The sequence below is a fragment of the Rhopalosiphum maidis genome, chromosome 1 (genome assembly GCF_003676215.2).
Source record: "Rhopalosiphum maidis isolate BTI-1 chromosome 1, ASM367621v3, whole genome shotgun sequence".
Classification (NCBI taxonomy): Eukaryota; Metazoa; Arthropoda; class Insecta; order Hemiptera; family Aphididae; genus Rhopalosiphum; species Rhopalosiphum maidis.
The window spans coordinates 24,905,968-24,924,073 of NC_040877.1; the positions used below are offsets into that span (position 1 = coordinate 24,905,968).

Genomic DNA, 18,106 nt, shown 5'->3' on the forward strand with positions numbered 1-18,106 from the left:
GTAAAATGTATTCGGCACCAGAGCAACACCCAATGGTAATGATATGACGACGGTTAAAATCAAAGTCATTTATCAACCGATCATTTTTCACTAATGCCTCTACCGTAGAAACAACGAAACGCGCATGTCAATTAATGTTTTTGGGGATATCTTATATCCTTGTTGTTTGAAATATTGAAAATATATTATTCTAAATGACTACCACGAGAGGTCAATATTATATTGTCGATATAGCGAATACAATTGAACAATATACTAGTGGTTACTAATGTTTTGTGTATCCAAAGCTGCAAATAATACTGCGACTCGCATACGGCATATCTTAAGCACAAAACTATACGTTTCTAAAATTCAAACTACGCAAAAAAAGTTAACTTTTTAAATATTATAATGGTATCAAAATAACTACAATTGTATTTTATTTCAGTCACGTTCAACATTTTAAAGAGCTTTAAGACTATTTTAAAACATATTTTGCAAATGTAAATAATATTTTCACTTAAAACATAATCCATTATAGAATAATGTAATTTATCTGTAAACTTAATATTTTCCAATAATTTGTTGTTATATAAATACTGTTAAAATCTATTACATAATATATTTGTTACGTAAGTATATTATTTATAAGACGTACCTAATTAAAAATTGATTGTAAAATAAAGCTATATTTTATGATCAATTTATGTGCTTACGGTAATAATTTGTTCAGTTCCGTGTAATATATATTATCATAATAAAAAATTATTAGCAAGTATTAAAAATATGATAATTTTTTTAAAGGTAAAAATAAATGCATGAATAACTTAAAATATAGTCTAACGTAAAAGCATAATAATGTTATGTTAGAAAAATACGATCAACTAAATGTGTTTGCAAACGTAAACCCATTGCATAACGTACTCGAATAATGTTCATATTATATTGTCAGTAAAAATAATGTTAGTTTCTTGTTATTGTAAATATACTACTGTTGTGTACAAGAACTGCGGATGTAACCAATAAATTCCATCAGAAGGAACAGAGAATATGACATATAACCAACAACTAAATCGCATAAAAGTAATCACTCAGGGGATCTTAATTTAATCTTTGTTGCTGTTAATTGAAGCGTAGCAAAGGGGAGAAATATGCGATTACTATATTAAACTAAAAGTATAATTATTATACTTTTGTAAGTAATAAATAATAACATTGGAAATTAGAATTCAAAATTATAATATAATATTTTTCATAGTCCAAAAATGTAAAATTGATTTTTATATCTTAGTAATATAGCATACACATTATAAAAAACACAAAGCGAACATAATTTTTTCCTTATATTTAGCTTCCATTTTTTAATTTCTTAATCTAAATTTATTCTTACTTATTTTAAACAATAATAAGTATTATATTAAATTTAAATATTATTTTGGAAATAAATAACACGTCTTTGAGTTGAAGGAGTTTGAAACTTGAATTTTGCTATATTATATAACTAAACCATCATTAGCTTTATTTATTTAAAGTTGATATTCAACAATGGAACATCAAAAATAATTATAAAATAAATTGATACAGGTTGGAGTATACCTATGAACTCTAATAAACTTATATAATTTCTAAAAATAAATAACAGTTAAATTAAAAAATAATAATAATAATAATAATAATTACTTATACATATGTACACAATATCCATGGCCTACATGTTTTGAATTTTTATATAATAAATATTTAATATGATCATTAACATTGAACATAATACTATGATATACTGTAGATACCCGCTACACTCGTATATAATATTAAAGACAAAGAACTGCCCACATTAGTGTAATTGTTAGATCAAATATAATGCATGGATAAATGCACATGAATTGTATTAAAAACATAATAGATAGTACATTCACTATTTTTAAACACAATATAATCTGTAAATATAAGAAAAATTATTCATTTTTATAAAGGTTCATGATTTTTGTAACTTTAGTATAGTATTTAATTAATTAAATTAATATTATAATTAAAAATAGATAAATAACGATCTTAAACACTTCATATTTGAAAAAAATATATTAAAATATTACACAGTTTCATATTAGTTATATTATAATATTTTTTTTTCTGCATGACAATGAATTGGCTATTTAAAAAAAATTACTTTGTTTTATCATAGCTAATATTATTTTATACTTATTAGTTGTTACTTGTTAGGAACTTGGATAGTCGTCTTGTATGCTACCTGCCAGTAAATTATATTTATAGCTAGGCAAAAATCTATTTTTGTTTTCACAACTTCAATAATTCATTTATCAACTAGTAACATAAACATCATTAGAATTCAGAATTTGACCATTTATACATGCAAGGACACTAAGTATAACTATTTATACCAATATTTTAGAACAGTAAATTATACTTGTATATATATAAGACTGATAACCGAATAAAATCTACGGATATATTTTATCAATCAATCGATTGAATGTTTATAGTCTTGTAGATCAGTCAATTTTTGGTGGGTCGCGAACAATTTTTTGAATTATAATGTCAATGCTGTTATTAACCATAACAGAAAACAAGCACACATTTCGCATACACCTCATTATTAAGATTATTATTATTGTTGTAAAAATATATTGATTATAAACTTATAAAATACTAAATACATAATAAAAATGTATACATATAACATATTTATATAATATAAATTTTGTTTTTATAACTACTTTTAGAAAAGTGATACCATGTGGGTCACGAAAGATTTTTTGTGGGAAATTTGGGTTGCGATACTAAAAACATTGAGAACCACTGATCTAGATAATATGTATTTATATTTATTATTTATTGAATAAAAACACGAAACGCAACAAAATGTGTTTTAATTTAAATATTAATTGTTAATATAAAAGAAAATATGAAACTGTATGAAATTAAAATCAATATGTAGATACTTAAGAAAATGGAAGTTACAATAAAATTTGACGATGATAAATATAATATTATCGAGAATAAAAAATTATATTTTATTTTAATTACCTTACAATTAATAGGTAAGTAGCATATTATATTATAACATGAAGTACAAAATTTTAGTTAGCATTTTTCATCGGTATAGATACAACAAGACGATAACCTGAATTTTCAATATTACTTAATTCATTTATATTAATATATAATATAATTTTATTTCTTTTAATGATTGATATATAAAATAATACTTTAAAAATGCCTAAAAGGTATTTAAATAGAATCACAATGAAATACATTATCGTCTTTATTTTTTTTAACTCAAATGAAAATATTTTTACTTTTACAAAATTATTAAGGCTTATAAAACGCTTTTATACACAACACAATAAGAATTTAATGTCGAATTTAATACATTTTCAGATCATACTAAAATACTTATAATTTGAATTTATTAGGTAGGCACTTTATTTATATTATTACACACTTATTAGGTCTAAACTAAAATTATATGAAATATATATTTTAATATTTATTAATATGTATAATATATAATATATGTGTTTTGTGTATCATACTAATTCAATGATTATTTTGAAATTGATTTAACTGCTACCAAACAAACATGATGTAATTTATTAATTATAAATTTTATAACTAATGAACTTAACAGTGTTACAAAAAAAAGCTTTATGTATATGCTCGTTGTTATATCATTGTTAAGATCAACAATGCTAAATAATTTGGCTCAAATTATGTATCTTTACCTCCCCAATTCAAGTATTGTTTACTACAAAACAATCTAATTGAATGACTAATATGGTTTCGACTTTTTTTGTTACAAGTCTTGACCTAAGTATAACAATTAAATAAGTTTAATTTCCAAGTATGTATATTATTTTCAAAGGTTAGTAAGCAATAAAAATGTTTTCATAAATACTACAGACACAATAATATTATACCTGAAACAAAAACAAGCACTTGAATAATAAAATATATAACTTTGTAACGCAATTAATAATTTCTTTAATAAGTGTTTTAGTTGTATCAAAAATTACTTTGAAGGGACGTTTTTATAAAAGCACTAAAATTCCATTACACTCTTCTTTAAAGGTTTCTTGAAAGAACTCTTTAACGCAGAATTCCAATATAACTCGTATAATAATGGCATTGTATAATTTTACATGTACCTATTGTAACATGTTTAATACCATGCTTTTTTTTTAAGAATAATAAAATATTAAATCACAATCTTCATTTAATGTAATATTTTATAATAATAGAAATATAATAAATACATCGTATTTGAATATTTGTTATAGCCTGTAGGTAATATAATATATACTAATATAAACCTAGCCGGTTTTATTTATGAACAACAATTGATAATAGGTATTAAAAATATGATATCTGTACGACTATACTACGTTACTATTTAATATTCAGGTCCGAATTAAAGTAATTTGGAATTCATAGTTAAAAATATTTTAGTTTTATATTATAATACTGGTATCTATTTAACCTATATTATATAATAATTTATTTCAATTTATTTAAAGATGATTAAAAATATCCGCTGTGTTTTTGAAATATTTTAAGAGCAAAATATTTCACTGAGATTCAGGAGAAATTGGATAGGAAGATTATTTTATCAGTCCTTTTTTTTCTTAGTATACCATCTCGTTTGTAAACAACTTTTTTGCGCGCCAAGTTAATTAAGCTATGTACATATTAAATATATATATATATTATGTACCTCTTCTATATTTTATGAAATTTCAGCTGGTAGTTACCTATAATATTATTTACTTTGAGAAGTTTTTATTTTCAACCTAAATTGTAGTTCTATACTGGCGTAGTGGTGTGTTTTGCAATCAAACCCCGTTATATTTTTCTCAAAAATATTACTGTACGGTTTACAATCAAAAAAATCGCTAAAGGAAAAAATAATGAATAAAACGCCAATTAAAAAAGTCATAACCATAAGCACGATATTATACGTCCCGCGTATTGTGCATAGTATTGGTACTTGATAGTTTTTACTCGATAATAATAGAGGTACGGACGATTTATAAGGACGACAACGTCGTGTAGAACAACGGCGGTGTTATAGGTATATTATATACCTATACAATAATAATATAATGATAATAATAATAATAATAATAATAATAATAATATAATACGTGTATGGCGTATGTATACAGATATAATAATATAGCGGTAATGGGTTTATTATGTAGTATTATATTATTATGGTTGCCGGTGACGTCGCGCGCATAAACGTGTAAATATTAGTGCGTCGTCGTGGAAGCGAGACGACCGCGACGCAGTGAGGTGACGAGGGAAATATTATCACGAGCAGGAAAAATGTGCATTTGCGCGTCGACACACGCACAAAGAATATGTTATTATTATTGTTATTATTATTATTATTATTATTATTATTATAAACGGCGTAATATTGTCTTTGGGTCAATCCTATAATAACGGCGGCTGCTAACACAATGCGGTTAACCGTCACGGCGCGTTTATGCTAATTTAACGCACAGCTGACTGCAGTCGCTGCCGCCGGTTTCGCGTGTCGCAACCTGTGCGGGCGCTATAGGCGCGGTCACGCCGGACGACGACGGCGACGACTGCGAGTACGACTGCGACGACCGCGACTACGACTATACGAGTACGACTACGACTACTCCGATATTGACCTTGGACGAGTTTTTGAAAGGTAAACCGCGAGAACGTCGGGTACTGGCGGTGGCGGCAACGACAGACCGACAGCTACCGCGTCGGCGGTGAGTGGTGCGGGCGCACGCGCCCACCGTTATTGAAATAAAAATACACAACGACGGTCGTGCCTCTATTTTTTTTTTTAAATAATATAATAACTAATAGAATATTATTATGTTTAATTTGTGCGCTTTTGTCTTTCACGGCGGAGGAACCTACTTGCCGCCGTGTACTTGAAATCGGAAATAAAAGTCACAGAGCTCGCAGTTGCCATCTGATGCTGTGGTTAAAACCATATACTGATATACTATTCTATATTATTATAGTTATTATACTATACATACCTCTGCGGACTGCGCGTATATATAATAATAATAAATTCGGTGCCGCGACTACTGAGTGGGCAAGATGATGTGCACCACACGCGGGCCCCCGAGTTTTAAAGGGGCCCAATGTCTTTTAAAGTGTTAAATGTTATACTTTTATAGCTCACTTTAAGATAGCTATTGTCAATTTACTACGTTTTTATGAATCGGAGAAAGGAATATTATTATCTGTTATAATAGTTATTACAGATAATATAGTAATTGGCAAAAAAATTAGTGTTTTATTAATGATAAAAAATTGTATTATCACGATTATACATTTTTAACCACAAATCTTGATTATTTTCAATATCATGGTTACTATTACTACTTAGTACTAATAACCATTGATCTATTAAATGTAAACTCCTTGTTATTATTATCAAATTGAATATTATTTAATTATTATCATAATATGATCTACATAAATATATAATATTATTAAAATTTAAATATAAATGAGAAAAAATATCTATTTCCATAGTTTTTTATGAATTGACTTAATGGGTTCCGCCATTGAGTATATAATCAATAATTCCACTCTTCCACTTAGTGAATTTAAGATATTTAGAGTTTAAGATGACTTTAAAAAATATGTGATTATTTTATTCCTAAATAAAAAAAAAGTAGCTTTTCACTTTTTAATAAAAAAAGAAATCAGCAACAGTACTGTGCATGATGTATGTAGAGCTAAGAAGTTAATTTATAAATTACAATAACTTGTTGGTAGTCGGTTAAAAACCTCCTTTTATACTCTTGCACACAATCCCCCAAACATATAGTAGTGGCACTATTATTAATATATAGTATAATATTATTGTTGTTATTATGTGTGAATGGAGCTGGTAGTGTATTGTTATATATAATATCATGTTTTATTACACATTCGAAATCATAGTACTAGATTTTAATATTTTTACACGCGTGTCGACTGTGTAAAACTGTCGTAAGCTTTAATCTAATATAATATATATATATATATATTGTATTATTGTGTGATGAGTATATTTTATTTTATTGGCATTTTTATATGCACCGCACCTTCCGCTATAATGATATTATTATATATTATACCTAACTATAACCAAATTTATATTATTATTATTATCGAATTGTATATTTAGTTCCATTTCACAATATTTCACGTTATGAGAGTACTTATTACACCTATATATATATATGTAATAATAATAATAAATAATAATATATAAATACGTAAAGTACGTATGTCGTATAAACGACAAATGTTAGCGAAATTTCAAAAAATCGAAATGAAACTGCTGGACGACTTATTACTCCTACACGCGTCACGCACACAGTGCTGTAGAATATCTGAATATTATAATAATATATTATATACGTATATAAAAAGATGAATATAATAGTAAAGTTACACGACTAAAAGTTAAAATCTAAAAACTTAAATGTTGTATTTATAAGGCATTAAACATTGTATATATTATATGCCGTATGTGAAAGCTAATAAAAGACGTATAAGAATAAACATACAGAGTAGAACGAAACAATATTATGAACATACAAATATACAATACAACATTAAAATTCAAAATAAATATTATTGAAAAATAGGTTAACAAAATGTGGAGTATTTTTTATTTTACAATTGAAAGAAGTAGGTCACGTAAGTAAAATAAATTATAAAATAATAACAATAACATATTAACTAATTGTATGGTCAAATTGACAAGATTAATTCATACTTTCAATTATTGAAATGTTTTAGAACATGTTTCCATATCAAAAAACATATGATAAATCTATGAAAAAATAATATTTTAGATAAACTAATTATTTAAAGTCGATAAAAATATAAGACACACTGATACTGCTAAATTGTAAAGTCTAGTTTCCAAGAGGGTTAAATCCAATATTATCATCTAAATTTTTTTTTTTTAAATAAATAATGGTTTTAGTAACCACGGTAACGAAGATAATAACAGCTGAACGGACGCAATAGAAATATTTGTTATTCTATTACAATATAAATATTCGTTATTTCGTTATAACACCATAATTATTTAATATTTAATATTATTTATAATCAATAATAGTATCTACAACACTACTAAACTCTGATAATATAGAAATCTAAAAGGCTAAATTTATAAAATCAAATATTGTATCAAATTTATTTGGATTCTTTATTAAACATTCAAAATAAAAAAACTCGTAAACTATTATCAGTATACTTGTATTTTAATGTCTAAGTAAAAGTTTTGTTAAAATAATTGGATAACTATAATATTCATATAATTGTGTACTGTGTAGTATGAGATACACAAATAATGAATTGGCATGTTTATACAAATTGTGGCTAAATCAGTAAAGTTAAATATATCACTGGTACTTTTTAATATCACCTATTACATTATTCAATGTAAGATAATAAAATATACCTAACATAACAATATTATATTAAACAATTCATAGTATGAATCTAAAAATTAAGAATACTTTAAATAATAATTTCCAACGATATATAATATCTACTTAATGTTCTCATTTTACAATGTCATAAAAAACATACTATTATAATAAAAGTTTTTTTTTAAAAAATGTCTTTACCTAAACTAAAAGATTAAATAAATCATCATATTTTTACATTTTGGTCGATAATGACAGCAAATTTAAATATGTTACGTGAGTTGAATTTTGGATATTTATATGTCATAATATAACACATACTATACATTTTATATTTTTTTTTTGTAAACTACCTACCCTTGGCTTAAACTAAAAATTATTTTGCTGACCTTTTATTTTTATTTTATAATACTTCTGTAAACTTAATTATCAGTATAAACTCATAGTATATAAATATCATTAAAAATAAACAGCGAAGTTTGACTTTTTAAAAAAATTATCTCTTTTTACTTATGCATATAATATTTAAATGTATTATCCACGACATTTCAATTATATTTTAAACCTCACAATATCTCACATTAAAATCACATTATTCAGTAATATATCGAATACATTTTTAAAGCTGATATAAGTTAGAACTTTAAGAGCATAATTGATATTTTTAATTATTTAAATATTTAATACTACAGTATTAAATACTAGTTGTATTTTTGAATTATTAAACTTCAATAGGAGTTCCTCCAATGGGGGACTTCTTCTCATGTGAAACAAATCAATGTGTAAAAAAAATGTGCTACAAATTTATATTGTATATAGTATACAGATTGCATAAAAAAAAAGTAAAAAATAAAACTTTAAAATGGGAAAACAAATTTTTATATAAATTATAATTTTTAACACAAAAGTTTATACAAGATGTTATGCATTTCGTAATACCTAATAGCTAATAACTTAATAATAATAAGCAGTGTATCTAGATTCTAGTCTCTAGAATCTAGAATTACCATAATGATCAATTAAAAAAAATAATCAATTTGGTGTCTAATATTTACCTATTATTCGTTAAACACACTGTAACGTTTTCAAATCTTTAATATCAAAATTCTAAAATACCACATTTTCCTGTACAGAGGATTTTAGCAAGACGAAACAACAGTTTAATTTGATCATGACAAAAACAAAAAATTAATAGAGTTCGTGTAAGTATTAAAAAATACATCGTTCGGAGTAATTTTGAAATAACATTAACTATATGAACGAGTCGCATAAATATCGTTCTGCGCATAAAATTTAAAAATAAACTTTAAGTTTTATAATTCATACGATGGTGTATAATAATCATTTTGTACAAAACAATAAACTTACAATTGTTAAGAAAAAAAATACTAGCGATTTGAACTACAATGATTATAAATACGTACTTAACATTAATTTATACACATTGTAACTGAAAATTAACAGTCAGATTTCAACTACAAAAATTACCAGTATAATAATCAGTGAAAATTAAAATCTGTTCAAAATATGTTAATACATTTTACCATTTTCTTGTTGGTTAGTAGTTACTACAAAGTAACTTCCCATATCAGTTATCCCGATCAGTTGAAATCAAAATTGCTAATTACATTTTTTATGTGTTATTTTTAATAAAATAAAATAAAATTTTGCTGTACAGTAAATGTCGACTTCGAGTGTACCTCATTAGTAATAATATTCAAATTCAAACAAATGTTCGTACATTTTTTTTTGTTATTCCCAATTATTTTAAAAAATGCTAGGAATTTTTCACTTTTAACCTTTCGCCCCCCCCCCCACCTAAGATAGAACCAATTTTCTACCAAAAACCAGCCTCAAAGTTGAATATTGAAGCATTTTTTTTTTAATAAAAATTAAAAAAAAACTGCGTTCAAAATCTAAAAACAAACTGACGTCCCTCATAAGATAATCACTTGAAATGTTAAAATTATAACACTTATTTCTTAAAAACGAATGATCGGATTTTCCCTCAGACCATTTGAATAATTGCATTAATATGTATATAGCCATACAGGTATATTATAGGAATATTATGTAGTTATTGCACGGTGTATTCTGACGATGTATCAATAGTACCGTGGTCAAGATCTGTGTGACTATGTCAATAATAAATAACCACCTTGCACGTGACAGTATCTTGTTTTTACGTCAAACTCAAAAACGTCAAAAACGTCATCAGACGACAGGAACAGAGCGCGTACAACGACAAGTGCAGGAAGATGCAGTTTTGCACGTCTGACGCAGTGTAATATATAAAGACGTCATAAATAATAAATACGAGAATAAAACTATTATAAGCAACATTAAATTTTATTTTTTTTTACAAACAATATTGTAGTTGACATTGAATTTTATTTCTTGAAAGTTTACTTGGGAAAAAATAATATTAGAAATATGATTGAAACGGCATCGTACAATAATTTTTACAGTAATGATGGCAAACATAATTTTGCTTTGTGAGCTGATTCATATTTGTTGCATAATGAACATTTTATGAAATAAAAAGTTATAGAGAAGTCAAATAATTTTTGAATAAACATTCTTACTTAATAAGTTATAACTTATTTACACTATTAGTAGAAACGGTTGAAATGTTGAAAGCTTGTATTTATAAGAATCAAATACCGATAAGCCGACATAAGATTTTATAAAAAAATCGACGACAGATATTTTCGATATTTCATAGTAAGTAAGTAAGTAAGCGAACATTCTCAGTCCCTAGGGCTGTGAAAAGTAGTACGCGAAGAAAATATCCAGTACAAAGTTTTATCTCAGTACTCTACTTCTTGTATTATATTTTTCAGATATTTTCTATTCGGTACAGAATTGTTCAAAATATTTCACTCACTAAAACTTAGTGAGCTTGAAAATATGAAGTGTTTGGGTTCATCCAGTTTATTTTTAACATTTTAGTAATAAAGTTTAAATTAATAAATAATAATTTTAAAAATACCTACTTACTATCCCTACTTTAAATATTAAAATGTATACAATTTAAACCAAAAATGATAAATTAATAATCTCCAGTTTTAAATCTAATTAAAAATATGTAATATTCATTATTCGTTATATCGGATCAATGAATTAATGATAATAATATAGTGTAGTGAAAATAGCATAGAAATAAATCAAATAAATTTCAACGTTTTCCATTTATTGTATCCACATTATTTCATTTTGACTACATCATTTTATGAGAAATGTATTTTCTATAAAAAAATAAATCCTAGTATTGATAAACAATTGACATACAGTGCCAACTGCAAATGTATTATTACAAATTACAATTACATAAATACATCATAAATAGCATATTATAGACTATAGAAGATATTATTTAAGGATTTAATTATTATTATTGAATGTTCAGGAGTTTAAATTATTGTAAGATTAATCAATTTATAGAATATATAATACATATTGTATGCATAGCTCAATTGTTTAATTATATAATATTATTATTAATAAAATATGCTAAGTACTGATATTAAAACATTTAATAGTCACATCAGTTAAATTAATTTTAACAATTTTACCTGACAAATATATTTAAAATTATATTATTTTTAACTTTAAAGAAATAGTATTTTTGTTTTTAATCAAGCTTCCTTAAGATTCAAAACCAATTATTTTTAAATTTGTCTACCATACCTTAATTTTTATTCGGGCTATAAACACAATGGAGATTTTATTTATATTGCAAATGGAATTGAAAAACAAATGAAATAGTTTATATAAATCGTAACAAATTTGAATAAATAAAGCGAAATGTAGATCGGATTTCAAGTTTTATAAACATGGTCGCAAGAAAATAATCCAATCCTATACGAACTAACCCCTTGGGTGTTTAAAAAAAGCTGTTGCCAAGTACATAAGTTACACAAATACACCCAAAACCAAATTTATTATAATCTTTACTGTTCGTTTTAACGAGCTAATATTGTATTAGCACATACATATTGATGTGTGTTATACTAACACAATATTTATTTTTAATAAGGAAATAAAATGTTATACTTGTATACTGTATAGTTATATATAAATATAACTAATATAAATAAACATACATTTTAATAATATAATTTTTATCAAGTGTTATGAAAATAAAGTAAAATATAAACGAGTATAAAAACATGCGATGCATATTCACTATAAGTTAATATAATATTATGATAAGTCCAGTGTTCGGAACTTATACCTTAATAATTATCAAAATATGTACTTATATATACTTGTATAGAAAACGTTAAAATAAACCAAAAATTGTAAGTAATCCTTTAGCATCAAATTAAAAAACAACAACAAAATTGTGTTTTTCCTAAAAAGTATCCATATTGTTTTTTTCTTTCTTCTGTTATAAAATACTAAGTATTTGTGCTTATACTGAGCATATATTGCTATAACTACAAAAACCAATAAGTTTTTTTTTTAGTATGTACCTCATCTCGTCATCTCAAAGTAGAAGAATTGGTAAGAATTATAAAAAATAAACCTAATAGTATAAGCTAAAATTAGCACTTTAAAATTTTATAATTGAAATCGTGGTATTGTAGTAATACATTCCTTAATATGTGAAGTTAAAAAAAGGTAAATGCTTTAATTCTCGAATCCTAGACTGATAACATACTTAATGATAATTGAATATACAAAACATTTCATATAGGCATATTGCATATACATAATAATATAGTTAAAAATACTGTCAAATTCATATTTTTTGAATTTATAACTATTATTTCAATTAATAAATGCATCACTAAACCATTAACATTTTAAGTTATTAATTTATATTAAAATTATAATTTTCATCTTAAAGGTGAATATAAACTATTTACAAAAAAAAATTAGCATTTTATTGTTTAATATATTACCTCTGGTAAAGTCAGAATAAAACAATGTCTCATACAGAGATGAGTAACTAAACGTAATAGTGAAAATAATTCGCTACGTCAACGGAGAAATGAAGTGCCAACTTTAGGGCCTAGCATAACCCAAATGGATAAAAATGTACTTATGACGAGCACCAGGAACTATTTCACGCACTCCCACGGTTGCAGTTTTCACATTTTTTACCGCAGAGAATACAGATCCTTCATATTTTTAGAGCACGACAAAATATATTATTTTTAAATAATGCGATTGTTTTATTTGAGTGTATATTACATTTGATAAATGGCAAGAATCTGCAGCTGGTACTTGATAGTAAAAATATGATTTAGATAATAGGTTGAAAGGTACGTGCAAAAAGAGTCGTGACATAGAGAACCACGGGTTGTCATGAACGCACCACCGTGTGTACTGTGTACCTGATAAAATAATATAACCACCTAAAAAAATACCTAACACGTACACTCGAGTAAATAAAAAAGTATTCCAAAAACAGAATACAAAATTACAAAATATTGAATTAAAAACGCTTGCCAAGTCAGAGATCGGCATGTAAACTTTCTTGATTTTCAATTTTTAGAAATTTATTAATTGTATGCAATATGTATGTATAATAATAGATTTTATTTTCATTTTGATTTAGTGAGATAGATATCCGAGACCTGCAGAGAGCAGATTTTGTTGTTTGGGATCTTGTTAAATTCATATTGGCTAGGAGAAGTGTAGTGAAGATTTTCAAAACTTTATCTTTTATAGTTAATTCACTACAAAGCTTCAAAAAAAATTATAACACATTTTATTGGGCGTTTTTTATGTTTTTCAGCTTTGTAGCTTTGTAATGAGTTAACGATTGAAGATAAAGTTCTGAAAATCTTCACTGCGCTTCTCTTAGCCAATGTGAATCTAACAAAATCCGTTCTCCAGTTTCGGCAATCTACCACGCTAAATAAAAGTATAGCAAAAAATAACTATTTTTTTTTAACTTTGGAAAATTAAATAATTTTTTTTGAAAATTTTTAATCTCGCATTTTGTATCTACATGATAATCCCTTTTTAATGAGCTATCAACCAACTTTTTAGCTATAATATTTTTGGAGAAAAGTTAAAAAAATAGCACTTTTGGAACTGTTCACGCCGACGTTTTTGTGGATTCAAATCGTTATATCGCTTGGGTGTGATATCGGATCTCTCTCATTAATATTTTATATCAAAGCTAGCTTAATTATTTACCTACTCATTACAACTGAGTTAAATTTTTATCATTTTCCTATTTAACACAATTTCTTGAAGTTTTAAAAATTCAGACTTTTTTCGTTTTGATTACCATACTTAATTACTTGATTAAAAATCATGTAAGTAAAATATTTATTATGTAGACAAAAATTAAAAAATTTTAAAAAAATAAATAAATAGAAGGTTCTCGTCGTGAAGCTTTTGTAAAACGACTGTTTGTGCATCGTGCACAAACACAAAAGGACCGGTATGACTGGTCTATCGTGATAATCGATATATATATATATATGTATGTATACACACACAAATAGATATATTATACGAGTAAAGAAAAGCGGAAAGGTGGAAAATATATGAAGGAAAAATAAAAGTATTTAGGTGCATCACAAAGCAAAAGGTTTTGGAAGCTCACCGCAATCAGAAGACATTTGAACGGGTGGGTATAGAAGACCGCAGAGTTGTTGTGAAGAAGAGACCGCGGAGAGAATAACGCTATCGCATCAAAAGGAAATATGTTCAAACAGCAGTGGTGCGGCAGCCCGTACGGCACACGTATATATAATATAATATTATTATTTATTATTTTATAGGCGTCTCTCGCCCGCGCGGGTTCGATCTTGTCAAAATAAAAAAATAAAAATATATATTGAATTCTGTCCGAACGGGATCCGTGATCCACAATGATATACTATGTATACAGCTAGTACCTATACTATTCCAGCCGCACCTGCATTTATATTATTATTATTATACAGATATATATTATATATCACCGGCAGTCTGAGGCCCGTGACCCCGGTAATTGCACGTGCCATTTGAATAATTTAGCGCATTTCGTTGTTTGGACTCGTTATTATATTATACGTATATACATACACATGTATTTATATAAAGCTCAACCCCACCAAGAAGGACGGTCGGAATTCGCTCGTCAGACGACCCTACATGTAACATATATATAATATATATTATAATATAATACGCGTTTTAATACGCCTATAGGTATTCCATACGCCCGGCCGATGTTGATAATCCCGCCAACGTACAGGGCTCGGAGGGTATTACAGGGTCGTTTTATTATCACCAGTCCTCTAACGTGTTGAACCAAAAAAATAAAAATCGAGATGAAAACAACACTACACGATACTCCGTTTTAATACCATCTGCAGTAATATATATATATATATATATATATAAGCTGATTACTAGACTCGGAAAATGCCAACAATTTCGATTTTGTTAGGCATATACTCATCAATATCTAATAACTAATTAATATTTTATGATATGTTATTGTACCATACTATTACGGACAAACGTAAGATCACAATAATACCCATGTGCAATTGATTTATTATTAAACAATTATTGTAAGATGAGAAATCGTACGAATCGAGATTCATGGTAATTCGTATAATATTGTTGAAATCGATAAATATCGAACCTGTCGAATCTTATGAGCACCACAAAACCTCGTTCGATGAATCGAATACAAGTATATAATTGTATGTATAGTGTGTGTGTGTGTGTGTGTGTGTGTAGGCTCGTTATATTCATATTACTATTGATTTAATCCATCGTGAATTACTTTGAACTCATAAATCCGAGATATCGGCGATTGTACAATATTATACAATATACTTGTTGATTATTATTCACGTCGCCGGGAAATAGGTGCCGTATATATTGGCGACGACGAGCAGCGAAACAAATTTCTAACTGTTTTCAATGAATAGCGCAAGGCTTGTCGCATACCCGTGTCCACGTTTTCGCAAAAATCATCGATATATAGTTCCGATGGTAACTATAAATGCAATCCCGTATTGGATATGCGTAATGTTTCCATTTGGATTTAAACGAACAAAATGAATATTGTATTTCCTCGTGTTTTACATATAAATACGCTATGTAAACGGCACACGCGGCGATATTGTACTGACGACGAACACTTGGTTTTCAATCACAGTGATTATCAATCAAACGGTGACGAATACCAGTCATCACCCTGTATGAGCGGTGGTCTGAGGTTTCCGCACCACTATATTATTATGTACACGTATACGGCAACTATAAATCCAGATGCGCGGAACGTCGGAAAGAGGGTGTTTTGCGGTAAAATAGGTACTAAAATCGTTGTATGAAAGCTAATCGAACACGTCCCCCGTGTATTGGCATAGTATATTATTCTGCTATACAGTATATTATACTTATTCGCTGTATACTCGTTCGTTGCATTATATAATATGTTGTCGTGTTCGTCGAGTTGGAAAAACGTCGTTCGAATAGAAACCGAAACGATATATGTATACTCCACTGTAGTAGTACTATAATAATATACTATAATGACTCCCATATTTTCTAGTATTGTTTTTATTTCTCCAATTCGTAAAAATATTATGTATTACATAAATACGTTCGTTAGCGTGATTTTTCGTAAACATGTTTTCTCGTTGAATTTAATGTAGAAACTAAAAATGTTTAATTTTTACAAGTTTCAATTATTATTTATTGCTGTTGTTACTATAGAATTACCAATTTTGTATTGATCGAGTTTTAAATTATTTCGTATAGAATTTTCTAAAAATTATAAAATCCATACTAAATAATAAATATTATGCCTTTTTGCTATTTTGTTTGAAATTTAAAAAAGTTTTTCGAATAAAATTGATAATTTTCTAATCACAGTTTTCATTATCTAATACAAAAATTATATATTATCATAATCTGAATAAAATAATTTCAACTGAGCACAACTTGCGTAACAACTAAGATCAATGAATTTGGTAATTTAATGCCATTTTTACTTCATTCGTCGAAATATTTTTATTATATTATGAGTTTGTGATGTGAACATTAATAAACAGTAGATATTAGTTACACGCCTATACGGTAAATGGTCGTCTTGTTAAACGTCCGAAAAAAATAATAACTGTCGTTTTTTTTTTTTTTGTATAAAATATTAAATTAAGTTTTTTCATAAATAATTATATTTTGATTATTTGAACGAAAATTTGAAAGTGGGTTATAAAAGAGAAATTTGAAATAGTGGCATGTGAAATAATAAATTATATAACAATTTTTCAAAAAAAAAATTCAAATATTTGTATAATTGTTTTTTGAATTTTAATACGCTTAGACAGATATGGATTTTATCACTCACCAAGAGCGGGGGAACTAATTGAGGATTAACAAATTAGCTAGCTGTAATTTTAACTTGTTTTTCGTGTTCTTCACTTTTTCATTGCTCATTATAATGATTGTTAGAGCGCGTGTCGTTAACAATCGAAAATCGGTAAAACACTAAACGAATAAACGATTTAATTGACCACTCGTACATGGTACATAAAAATAAAATATATTATATTATTGTGTGCAATTCAGTATAATTATAATACTTTAGAAATCAGCGTTCACAGCATCAATAATAGACGATGTCGAAACGTATTATAAATTATAATGTTGTAATTTTAAACATAATATTACTATCAACTGCGACGTTGACGCTCGTCAGC

At 26.5% G+C, this 18,106-nt stretch overlaps 1 protein-coding gene across 1 annotated transcript in view; it reads right to left on the minus strand.

Annotated features, from left to right (window-relative positions):
* Nucleotides 1-18,106, minus strand: part of LOC113548427 (Ig-like and fibronectin type-III domain-containing protein 1) — a 92,037-nt gene that overhangs the window by 54,251 nt on the left and 19,680 nt on the right. The window lies entirely within an intron of this gene.